The 12,228-nt window shown below is 41.7% G+C and overlaps 1 long non-coding RNA gene across 1 annotated transcript in view; it reads left to right on the top strand.

The window, feature by feature from the left end:
* The window catches only part of LOC132646337 (uncharacterized), a 39,948-nt gene extending 27,746 nt beyond the window's left edge, over window positions 1–12,202 (top strand). Inside the window, exons 3-4 of the long non-coding RNA XR_009584513.1 lie at window positions 6,716–6,825; window positions 10,454–12,202. This is a non-coding gene — a long non-coding RNA (uncharacterized LOC132646337). The remainder of the gene's footprint in view (window positions 1–6,715; window positions 6,826–10,453) is intronic.
* Window positions 12,203–12,228: the final 26 nt, after the last annotated feature.

Genomic DNA, 12,228 nt, shown 5'->3' on the forward strand with positions numbered 1-12,228 from the left:
CAGCTTTTCTGAAAAGTTTTTCAAGGTATGCAAACCATATGGAATCTAGAGGTGGATTAGTGAGATACTTTTTGGTGAATCAGATGTGATCTGCCTGTTCCCACACTTAGTCAACACAGAGGAACCTAAAAAAAAATCCCATAAAAGATAAATATCCACATAAAAGCCTTCAGTGGTGTCCCTTCCCTGGATCTCCAGCAGGTAATCAGGGAGCTGGTTTCTTGCACGCTTTTAGGGACAGATGTGCTCAAGTGCCTGCGCTTCATCAGTTTCCTGAAAACATCCCAAGGAGGTGCTGGGTCCATCACTTTATCACGTTATTGAAACAGTGGACCCCAGTCCCATCTCACTGTAAATTTTCTAGAACATTGAGAGCCAGCCGTGTTCTAAGTTAGTCCACGTTGTGTAAAGCTGTTGCTGTGTCTAATCTCACTGTTCATTCATTGCCCTAGAAGGCTCCATTTTAAACTGAACCATCCATCATATACTAGCCATCCATCACAGACTGACGTGTGACTCTTCCTGGGAATAGGAAAGGAGCCAGCGTCTAGGTTTAACGGGGTAAACTGTGACTGTAGGGGTGCGTGAGCATATTAAGAGAGGCAGTCTAAGAACTGGTCAGACACACCAGACCAAGGAAAGAGTGTAACTCCGGGAGGGCCTCAAACTCACTGAACAGCCAAGCATGACCTCAGACTTCTGATCTTCCTCTGGCTGGATGACAGATGTGTGCCATTGCATCTAGTTTATGCCATTCCGGAAACTGAACCCAGGGCTGCATTGATGCTAGACTAACAGTATACCAACTGAGTTACATCCCCAACCCTCTTCAGACTTTTTTGATTAATACCAGGGATTGAAGCTCAGACCTTATCTATGCTGAGGAAATGCCCTACCCAACCCTGCAGATTGCTTATCACCTGTCTTTTCCCTTCAGCCTCAGCTTCACAGTCGCCAAGCCTCAAGGCACACAAGCTTCACACATCGATATGCTTGTTTACTGATTCAAATGCATGACTAAAAGAGAGTGTGCCAACTATTCAGCCACTCTCTCTATCAAGATGTAGGTTCAGGTGCAGGGAATCTTACGAAAGAAGTGGGAGACAGTAAGATCTGGAGAGGACAGGAGCTCCACAAGAACAACAACAGATCCAAAAAGTCTGGGCACAGGGGTCTTTTCTGAGACTGATACTCCAGCCAAGGACCACTCATGGAGATGGCCTGGAACCCCTGCACGGAGGTAGTCTATGGCAGTTCAGTGTCCAAGTGACCTCCATAGTAATGGGGACAGGGACTGTCTATGACATGAACTGATTGGCCTGCTCTTTGATCACCTCCCCCTGAGGGGAGAGCAGTCTTACCAGGCCAAAGAAGAAGACAATGCAGCCACTCTTGATGAGACCTGATCAGAGGGAAGGGAGGAGGACCTCCCTTACCAGTAGACTGGGAGAGGGACATGGGTGGGGAAGAGGGAGGGTGGGTTTGGGAGAGGAGCAGGGAGAGAGGTACATGGGGGATACAAAGTGAATAAACTGTAATTAATAAAAATTTAAAAATTACTTAATAAAAAAACAAACAAACAAACAAACAAAAAGATGTAGGCTCAGAACTATCTGCTTCTCAGAGTGTAATGCCAGGATCATGGGACCCTCAGAGATCACCAGGAGGTGACTCGATGCATTAGCAAGAGAGCTTTATTACTAGAGTGATTGAACTTGGGACCCAAGTCTCACTGACACAGCAGTAGAGAAGTGGGACCCTGAGCCCTGAGTGAGCAGGGTTCTTAAAGGAAAAGTCTGTGAGCAGGGGGTTTCCATGACAGCAAGCAGGGGAGTTCATGTTTCCATAAGAGAAAGCAGGGGGGTTCATGCCTTGACATTACAGAATTGGGTAAAAGCCATAGGGGAGAGGTGATTGTTTACATAATCACAATTGCCAGGGAGATTGTCTCTATTTTTTACTAAACATTTACTCTGTGAGTTTTCCTGGAGGCTGTTGCTTGGAGAGCTAACTTTGTTTTCTGCCAGGTGCACATTCTGTGATATTTCCTGGTACCTGAGTTCAGCTCCTGGTCAAGATGGCTCCTTATTTAAAAATGGAGTCACCCAGGCTAACTTAAACTCTTCAAGAGTAACATTATGAAGACCTGGAAAATAGTTAATCCTATGTTTAAATGGAACAAGGAACATCACTGTATGAATGTTGACAGTGGGTTTGTCCTTTCTCATCCCTACAGCATTTAGAGCCTAAATTCTTTGTTTCTGTGTTATGTCCTTGTATTACTCAGCTCCTGTTCATAAGGGAGGTTTTGTTGCTTGTGCTCACATGCATTAGATGGGAAAGAGGAACACTGTGTTCTGCAAATGTTACAGGCTGTAATCCGTAACACTTAAAAAAATAAAATTAGAAATTGTCAATGTTTAAAGCAACTTTCCAATCGAAGGCAAACATGTTACGTACTTCCATCCACTGTTGGATATCATGAGTAAAAGTCAAGAATTTATTTTTCTTTCTTATACAACATTTTCTTAGAAATCAGTGGCAATTCTGAATTTGGGGATGCTCCAAGAAATGTTCCTCAGAAAGAGGAACATTAACCCTCACTCCACATGAGTCAGTGCACCTGTCTCTAGCTGAGTCACACACCAGTTTGGGTTTTATGGCTTTTCTTAAAATGATTTTGTAATCATCTAAATCAAGGGTTTTTTGATGCTATCATAGTGGAAAAATAAAGACTGCTTACAGCAGTGAAAATATATAATACTCTTTTAAACTCCTTGGTTTTGTTTTTGTTTGTTTCATTTTATTTTATTTTTCTAAGACACAGTTTCCCTGTCCAGCCATGGCTGTCCTGGACTCACTCTGTAGACAGGACTGGCCCTGAACTCGCAAAGATCCACCTGCCTCTGCCTCCCTGAGTGCTGGGATTACAGGCATGCGGCACCATGCCCAGCTTTTTAAACTCCTTGGAAATATAATCATAGTAGTACTTGAACTTTATTTTAGCCCTAATATTTTCATTTAATAATATTAAAGAGAGTGTTCTAAAGCTCTAGCTTCATCATCTTCCTAAAAATGTTCTTTAAGTTGTCATGAACTTCCTTCTGGTTGCAGGAAAATTTGAGGTGTCACTGAGTCTGGAGTAGGTCTTTCTTCATGCCTCGGGTGGGCTTAAACACAGCAGTCAGAGTGTCAAACGTTCATGGTCAGGCAAAATATCGATGGAGTTAGTTGCCTCTCAATTCTAGGACCACTGAGAGTGAGTTTTAGCAAGAATTGTTATGCAGTCACAGGTGGGAGCAGAGAAGGAGAGAGGGACACTTCCTTCCGTGTAGTAGTTGGATACCAGTGAACTGCTACCCTGGGAACTCTTTATAAGTTATGGCAGAAACTCCAGTGAGGCACGGGAAAGGAGACGAGTTGGTTGGTCCACTTAGCCCAACTATGAGTTTTCCTTCCAGTTGCTGTCTCTCAGTTCTAGTCAGGACCTCACATACAGCTTTCAGGCAAGGTTGTGGGATAATGAGGAACCAGGAACCAGGAACCAGGACTTTTCTGGTGTCCCTGGCCTCTTGGACCTGCTGCTTTGGAGTTGGTCTTAAGGTTTCTATTGTGATAATAAACACTAGGACCAAAAGCACCAGGAAGTCAGGGCAGGAACTCAACGCAGCATCCTGGAGGCGGGAGCTGAGCAGAGACCACGGAGGGATGCTGGTTCTTGTCTTGATCCTCCTGGTTTGCACAGTTTGTTTTCTTATACCACCCAGGACTACCTGCCCAACGCATCAGTGATGTCAGTTGGATGATGAGTCATTAAATCTGTCTGAGTTACAAACTGTTATTCCTGGACCTCCAAAATATCGAAAAGTAAGTAAATAGCACTTAGTGAAGAACTGGATTCACTCCATCTTATTTTTAGATATTTTTTGAGCACATTCTCTGCTTTAATGTTGAATTTTTAAGATTTAGGTTGGTAATCTGGAAGTCATTAGTCAGTCTTTCTGTTTCACTACAGCACTGAACTAATCTAAAATTCAAAAATAGAAAGCTGGGCTTGGAGGTGCACACCTGTAATCCCAGCAATCAGAGAAGCAGAGATAGGTGGAACTCTGTGAGTTCGAGGCCAGACTGGTTTACAAAATGAGTCCAGGACAGCCAAGGCTACATAGAGAAACCATGTTTCAAAAACAAAACAAAACAAAAAACTGCAAAACCAAAAGCAAAAGCAAACAAACAACAACAACAACAAAGAGGTAAATTTTGTCTTTGATTATTTCTGTTTTCTTCATCCAACAGTTGGTGTTTCTGTGTTTCTGCTGACAAGTGTGGCTGCAGAAGGGTTTCTTCTTTCTTTTGTAGCATTCTCTAGCTCTGTGACTCTCAGAAGCCTTTGCAGTGTGCCCATCACGTTTGTTGAACGGAATGGTATGATTCTGCAGCTCCCTGGTCATGGTGTCTTCCATGACTGCGTCCCAGTGTTCTAGGCACTGCAGCTTTGGTTTCTCAGTGCTCCTGCTTTTCTAGTTCAGAGGTTACTCCATCCGTACTCTGACCTTTTTGTTGTTGCTGCTGTCTTTGTGAGGTGGGGTCTCACTGTGTTGCCCTTGCTGGCCTGGAACTCACTATGGAGACACATAGTGGCACATGCCTATAATCCAAGCATTTGGGAGGCAGGAGGATTAGGAATTCAGGCTAACCTTGAACTCACCAGAGATTTAGCTGCCTCTGCTTCCTGAGTGCTGGGAGTAAAGGCATGCGCCATCATACCTGGCAGCAGTCTATTCTTGTTTGTTTGAGACAGGGCCTCTCTCTCTCTCTTTCCACATAACCTTGGCTGTCCTGAAATTCACTATGCAGACCAGGCTGGCCTTGAACCCAAAGAAGTCGTCTTGCCTGCTTCTGTCTCCTGAGTGCTGGGGTTAGACTCATGTGCCACCATTCCTGGTCTCCACTCAGTATTTTTAATTCTGTAAGTGCTTCACTACTCTAATTTAAAGCAGCTGGAATGAATCCTGTCAATTGTGCTTGGACTGAAACAGTTGACTTTGTTTGTACACTATCAAGATCACTGATGCCCAAAGTGGTAACTCCCACCTGTAACCCGAGCACTCAGGAGACAGAGGCAGGAAAAGTGCCACAAGTTGGAGGTCAGTCTGGGCTTCAGAGTAAGACCCTGTCTCAAATAACAATAATACAACCAAATAAAACTTAAAAAACATGAATATATTCATCAATACTTTAACAAATATTCATTGGTTGAAGTTCTTTTACTAAAAGGTATTGAGATAAGATTTTTTTTTATCTAGAGATTAAAAAAAAATCAATAGTTTACAAAAATTATAAGTTGCTTAAAAATTATATTCCCAAAGAAGTAGTTTCGCCCAGGGAGAGGGAGAAAATTAAGGGCTCCATTTCTGGTGTTATCAGCATAAATTGCACATGTAATAATTCACACGTAATTATTAGTATTCAGAAAGAAAACATAAGCCTTTCTGTGCTTTACCTGTCACATGGAGATACAGAGGACAGTTTAATCTGTTCTCTCATCATATGGTCCTGGGAACTGAACTCAGGTTGTCAGGCCTGGTGGGAAGCACCTTTACCCAAAGAGTCAATGGCCCTAAAGGACTTCCTTCCTTCCTTCCTTCCTTCTTTCTGTTTTTGGTTTTTCAAGATAGGGTTTCTCTGTGTAGCCCTGGCTGTCCTGAACTCACTCTGTAGACCAGGCTGGACTCAAACTCCGGGATCTGCCTGCCTCTGCCTCCAGAGTGCTATGGTGAAAGGCACCACCACCACCCAGCTAGGACTTTTTCCTTTTTTTTTTTTTTTTTTTTTTGAGACAGGGTTTCTTTGTGTAGCCTTGGCTATCCCAGACTCACTTTGTAGACCAGACTGGCCTCACAGAGATCCACCTGCCTTTGCCTCCCTGAATGCTGGAATTACAGCCGTGTGCCACCGCACCTGGCTAATCCCAATTGTTTTAAACAATTTAAATCATACACATTTTGATATATCTAGTGCACAAAAGAAGCCATGTCTGTTTATTTAAATAAATGGGATGGAATATTTGCTTATGAGCTCATTTTAAATATGGTTACAGAGTAAACTATATTTCAGTCTTGATACCTGAACACATAATTTGCTTATTATGCATTCATGTAATGCACAGATTTATGTAATTTGGGGTGTTGTAGGGCAAAGTTTCACATAGCCCAGGCTGGCTCCTAAGTCTCTCAAAAAGTTTCACTTTTTGCCAAATTATTTTTTTTATTTTTTAAAAATTATTTTTTTATTAATTACAGTTTATTCACTTTGTATCCCAGCTGTAGCTCCCTCCCTTATCCCCTCCCAATCCCACCCTCCCTTCCTCTTCTCCACCCATGCCCCTCCCCCAGTCCACTGATAGGGGAGGTCCTCCTCCCCTTCCATCTGACCCTAGTCTATCAGGTCTCATCAGGCCTGGCTGCATTGTCTTCCTCTGTGGCCTGGTAAGGCTGCTCCCCCCATCAGGGGGAGGTGATCAAAGAACAGGTCACTGAAGAAATTCCATTTCATGTCAGGCATCCATCTTGATCCCTACTTTGTGTTTGACTCTAGTCTCTGGAAGGTAAGTTCCTAGTAACACTGACTCAGTGACTCCACCCAAAAATATATAGCTGTAACCATCTATGTGTGAAGATATGACTAACTGCTTTCTTCCTTTCTTCTTCTACAGATTCATGGACGTAAACAGCAAATATGACCACTGGTTGTGATATTGGACAACACGGGTTGAGGCCAAACCTAAGAGCTCACTGGCGTTACTAAAGCATACTGGTTTTAAAGGTGTCCTATCATATTCTGGTTTGTGGGTGAGGAAAGCATTGCAATAAAAGAAACAACTACATAATTCTTATTAAAACCTGTCCTGTTGGGGTATGAAAGATGGTGGCTCAGTGGTAAAGAAAGCTGAATGCTTTTTCAGAGGACCCCAGTTCAATTCCCAGCACCCACATGGCAGCTCACATTTATCTGTAACTCCAATTTCAGGGATTCTGACACCTTCATATAGACATACATTCAGGTGAAACACCAATAAACAAAATATCCAAAAAAAATTATGTATATAAATCATTCCTGTTTGATTCAAGTGTTCTTTATCATATTCCAAATATGAAGATAATTGCCTAGCCAGAAGAATCTAAAAGGGTGCTATAAAAAACCTTCGGTTATCTTTCCTTTTTTTTAAAAAAGAATATTTTATTTATTATGTATACAATGTTCTGTCTACATGTACATCTGCAGGGCAGAAGAGGGCACCAGATCTTATAATAGATGGTTGTGAGCCACCATGTGGTTGCTGGGAACTGAACTCAGGACCTCTGGAAGTACAGACAGTAGTCTTAACCTTTGAGCCATCTCTTCAGCCCCCCTTTCCTCCCTTTTTTAAAAAAGACGGGTCTTGCTGTGTAGCTTAGGATGGCCTTGAGCTTTTGATCCTCCCCCCCTTGCCTTGCCTCTCAAGTGCTTGGGTTCAAGTCATCTGCCACCATTCCTGGCTCTAAAATTATCTTTTTAACATCTAAAATACTCCCAATTGACATGTCAGAGAGAAAAGTAGAAATAATTTAAATATTGTTTTTAAAGTGAAGGGGAAGTATCCATAATGTACACCTTAAACCTGAATTTTACCATCTGGCATATGCACAAGCAGTTCTAAGGCCAATTTCATTTTTTTGCAGACTTTTCACAAAATTTCCCCTCTGGTGAGATAGTCTCAGTATGTAGTGGAGTCTGACCTTACATTCTGGATCCATTTGTTTCAGACTCCTGGCCCTGGCATTATAGGAATGCCCCATCATGAGTCAGCTTTTTTTTTGTATGTGTGGTCCCACATAACCTAGGCAAACATCTGTCATGGAATTATATCTCCAGCCTGATCAGTTAAGAGAAGATTTCTCATTGTAGTCCTGGATGGCTTGAACTCACAACGTAGACCAGCAGTTCTCAACTTGGGTATCTTGATCCCTTTCACAGGGGTCCAATATCAGACATCCTGCATATCAGATGTTTACATTACGATTCAGGACAATAACAAGATTACCGTTAGGAAGTTGCAATGGAAGTAATTTTATGGGTGGGGGATGCCATGCCGTAAGGAAGTGTGTTAAAGGGCCACAGCGTTAGGAAGGTTGAGAACTGCTGATGTAGACTGGCCTTGAAGTTAGAGGTCCCATTTCCCTTTGCCTCCTGAGTCCTGGGATTAGAGGTTGGTGCACCATCTCCAGCCCTAGACTTAAAAAAAAAAAAAAAAAAAAAAAGTCCAAATACTGTGGGGAAGCTGGAGCCCCCAAACAGATGTGCACAGCTCTCGAAAGCATACACCACTGTGGTTACACTTGACTACACTTGAAGTTAATATTGCCTCAGGCATTTCCTGTATGGTGCATTCTTCCTGAACAGTGACTTTTCATCATAACCAACAAAGTCTGGTTGAGTAAAAGGGACAAGTTATGATACTTATTCTAGGTGACTTTCATCAAACTAATAGAAGGGTCCTAGAAATAGAATGTTTTGGCTTTGCCAACATTCTCCAAAAGTAAGTGGATTGTTTCTGAATAGCTGGATCTCACATAAAGCATGTGGCCTTGACCTAAAGCATCCCTACAGCTCCAGTATTCTGGAAATGGGACTCATAGTGACGAATGTATAAAAGCTTAGTTAATCTTTATAGGAGTTCAGGCAAGAAACAAGAGTTTTGTGTATTCAATGAAATAGCAACAGTGTTGAAATTGAGCTTGGGTATGAAAACTCCATCATTTGTAGCCACACTTCAAATGATGTAAGGATCAGAAGAAAATGGTGATACTGTTCAACAAAATGTTATGGTATCAGACAGTTGTCTAACCTCTGAGCAGTGTTTCAGCTTGCTGTAGATAAGTCATTCAGACAGCAAGAGTAGGTGCTTTGATTAAAGCATAGTGGCGCAGGCTTCTAATCCCAGCACTCAGGAAGCAGAGGCAGGCAGACCTCAAAGTTCGAGGCCAGACAGGTCTACAGAGTTTCAGGACAGACAGGGCTACACAAGAAACCATGTTTTAAAAAACATAAATAAAGCCGGATGCTGTAGCACATGTCTGTAATCCCAGCACTCAGGGAGACAGAGGCAGGCGAATCTCTGTGAGTTTGGGGCCAGCCTGGTCTACAAAGTGAGTCCAGGACAGCCAAGGCTACACAGAGAAACCCTGTCTCAAAAACAAAAAACCAAAAATTAAAACAAGCAAGCAAGCAAGCAAGCAAACAAACAAACAAAACCCATAGTTAAATAAAATAGAAAATAAAAGAATGCTAGATAGCTCATTACTATTTTGAAGACTCAAGAATATAATAAACAATAGTAAATCATAAATCATATAATTTGATATAATCATATAAAACATTAGATAAAGAAATGACAGAGCTTGGTAGCTAGAAATGCCAAGAAAGTCAGGAGTAACTCCTTCCTGAAGGCCATGACTGTCTGGAATCTCTAACGTTTTACAGGTTTAGGCTTTTGGCTACTTCTCCAGTCCTCTAATTAGACTGGCTGTTGTTGAGGACAGTAGGCAGCAACAAGAATTTCCATTGCTGCAGCTCCCTGGGGATAGGGGAGCAATACTAGATTTGTGGGCCTAGGGCAGACATGGGGAAATTGATAGTCCATGTCCTTCATAGCTTAGCCCCAAATGTTGCTCACAACTTTAAATCTCATTGTCGACCTATGTAAACAGTAAGACATTCCAGGTGGTAAGGACACTAAAAAGCTAGGAGCTTGTTCTTGCCTTCTCACTTGCTTTGTTTCTGTTCTGTGGCAGGGACTCACTGTGTATGTCTATGTGTATGTGTATGTGTATGTGGTAGCTAAGGGATGGCCTCAAACATGAGATCATACCTCTGTCTCCCAAATGAGGGGATTACAGGAGTGCATTACAGTTTCGTAATCTGTTCCCTGCTTTTCAGATCTTACAATAAAGTTGATACAGTACATACCTGAGAGATATACACATGCATATAAATGTATACATGCATACTTATATAATAATTGACATGCAATAATAATAACCGTCGCTTATATGCCATTCCATGTACTAACCACTGAAAGGGTCATGTCAATAAATTCTGACAAAGACTCTTTACCAGAGGCATTACTATTACTCTGCCCATTCTACAATTAAGCCGTTTTGGAAAAGTTTAAAGCAAAACAAAAGTCCTGCTCTAGAGATGCAGTTAAGAACATGGCTCTTAGCCAGGTGGTGGTGGAGCATGCCTTTAACCCCAACGCTCGGGGAGGCAGAGGCAGGCAGCTCTCTGAGTTTGAGGCTTTGAGGCTAGCCTGGTCTACAGGGTGAGTTCCACAATAGCCAAGGCTACCTCAAAAAAACAGAAACAAAAAACAAAACAATAACAACACAAATGAACCTCTCTCTCTTTCTAGGACAGGAACCAAGTGGTCCGATTCCAGAGCCAGGGCTATTCATGAATGAAAATGATTTTATGACTATTTCTGCAATGGGTATGTAGACCTAATTTATAGTTGCTTACCATGCTAGTCATTCATGCTCCAATTTCTACCAACAGTATAATTCTGGAAAGCAGTGGATAGATTACAGATTTACCATTTTTATATGCATAAGGAAATTTAATTCACCTCCACAGTAAATTGCAACTAGAATACTCTAATATAATTTTTAAAGGTGACTTGTATTTTGCATGAGAATTGCATTTTAATTTGGCCTATAATCCATAGTTTGAAATTCAGGGCTTTGAAAACTGAAAATGTTTTAACAAGTATTTAGAATACTTGTATGAGTTCCAATAAACCTACAGTTGAATGTGAAGATAGTTTGCTAACTTCACCTTTTATATGAAAATATAAAACAAAGCAGGCATGGTAGTACAGGCAAAGCAGGGAAGATCCTGAGTTTGAGGTCAGCATAGAATACTTAAATAGTCAGTCTCTCCAAAACAAATGAAATACTATCTTGTTAAGACAGGTTTTGCACATAGCCCTGGTGTTCCTAGAATGATGTAAACCGGACTGGCCTTGAACTCTTGAAGATCAGACTGAGTTCCTGAGTACTAAGATTAAGGCAATCACCACAACAGTTGGCTTCTTGTTTTATCTTAAAGAAAATGAGGGGGGAGGGACAAAAATTGATTTCCCAATTCTATATTTTCACCTTTAATTAAAAAAATTTTGGTATAGGGCAGTCAACCCAAGGACCGGACATACTTCCAATGAGCTATATTTCTATAATTTGAGTGAAATAAAAATACGTTGGGAACTACCCACTTCACCAGAAGAAAATTTCCCTGGCAAACAAGCTACAATTAATTCATCCTCCTTTCTCAATTTTTGATGCTAAAACTAATATAAAAAGGACAAACAGCGAAGAGTAGTGGTGACTGCTTTTTAAACCCAGGATGAGGGCGACCTGGACTACAAAGAAAGTTCCAAGCTAGCTAAGGGCTCCACAGCGAGCCCTGGTCTCCAAAATAAGTAACAAATGCTTGCAGATTTACACACCTACGTAACCAAGGACAGAAAAGCTAAAGATAAGCTAGGCTTTTAATCTTATTTTTAAATTATTCATCTATTTTATGTGTGTTTTGCCTGAATTGCGTCTGTGTACCACGAGGATGTGTGATGCCTGTGGAGGTGCCAGAAGAGAGAGCATCAGATCCCAGGAACTGGAGTTAAGATGGTTGTTAACCACCACGTTGGTGCTGGGAATCCTACCTGGATCCTCTTGAAGAGTAGCTGGAGTTTTAAACTGCTGAGCCATCCCTCCAGCTCTAAACTTCGGCTTTTCAGATTTCAGCTTTTTGTTTGTTTTTGTGAGACAGTTTCTCTGTGTAGCTCCGCCTGTCCTGGACTCACTTTTTAAACCAAGTTGGCCTCGAACTCACAGAGATACGCCTGCCTCTGCCTCCCTGAGTGTTGGGATTACAGATTTCAGCTTCTTGACTCCTGTACCTGAACTTCCTTGCAGAATAAGTTTTAATTTTAAATTTGTATGGAGCATCTGAGTCAGCAGAAGGGAAGATTTTAAGCGGAACTGGTCCCCCATTTCTCTTACTGGGATTTATTTTCCCACCGCACTTGTTTTCGCCTTTGATATTTCCTTCTCGGTCCCCAGCTCTACAACCACTTCTTTAATATATATCTTCGGTACACTTCCGTCTTATCTAACTTAAAAAATAAATTTC

The sequence above is a fragment of the Meriones unguiculatus genome, chromosome 1 (genome assembly GCF_030254825.1).
Source record: "Meriones unguiculatus strain TT.TT164.6M chromosome 1, Bangor_MerUng_6.1, whole genome shotgun sequence".
Classification (NCBI taxonomy): Eukaryota; Metazoa; Chordata; class Mammalia; order Rodentia; family Muridae; genus Meriones; species Meriones unguiculatus.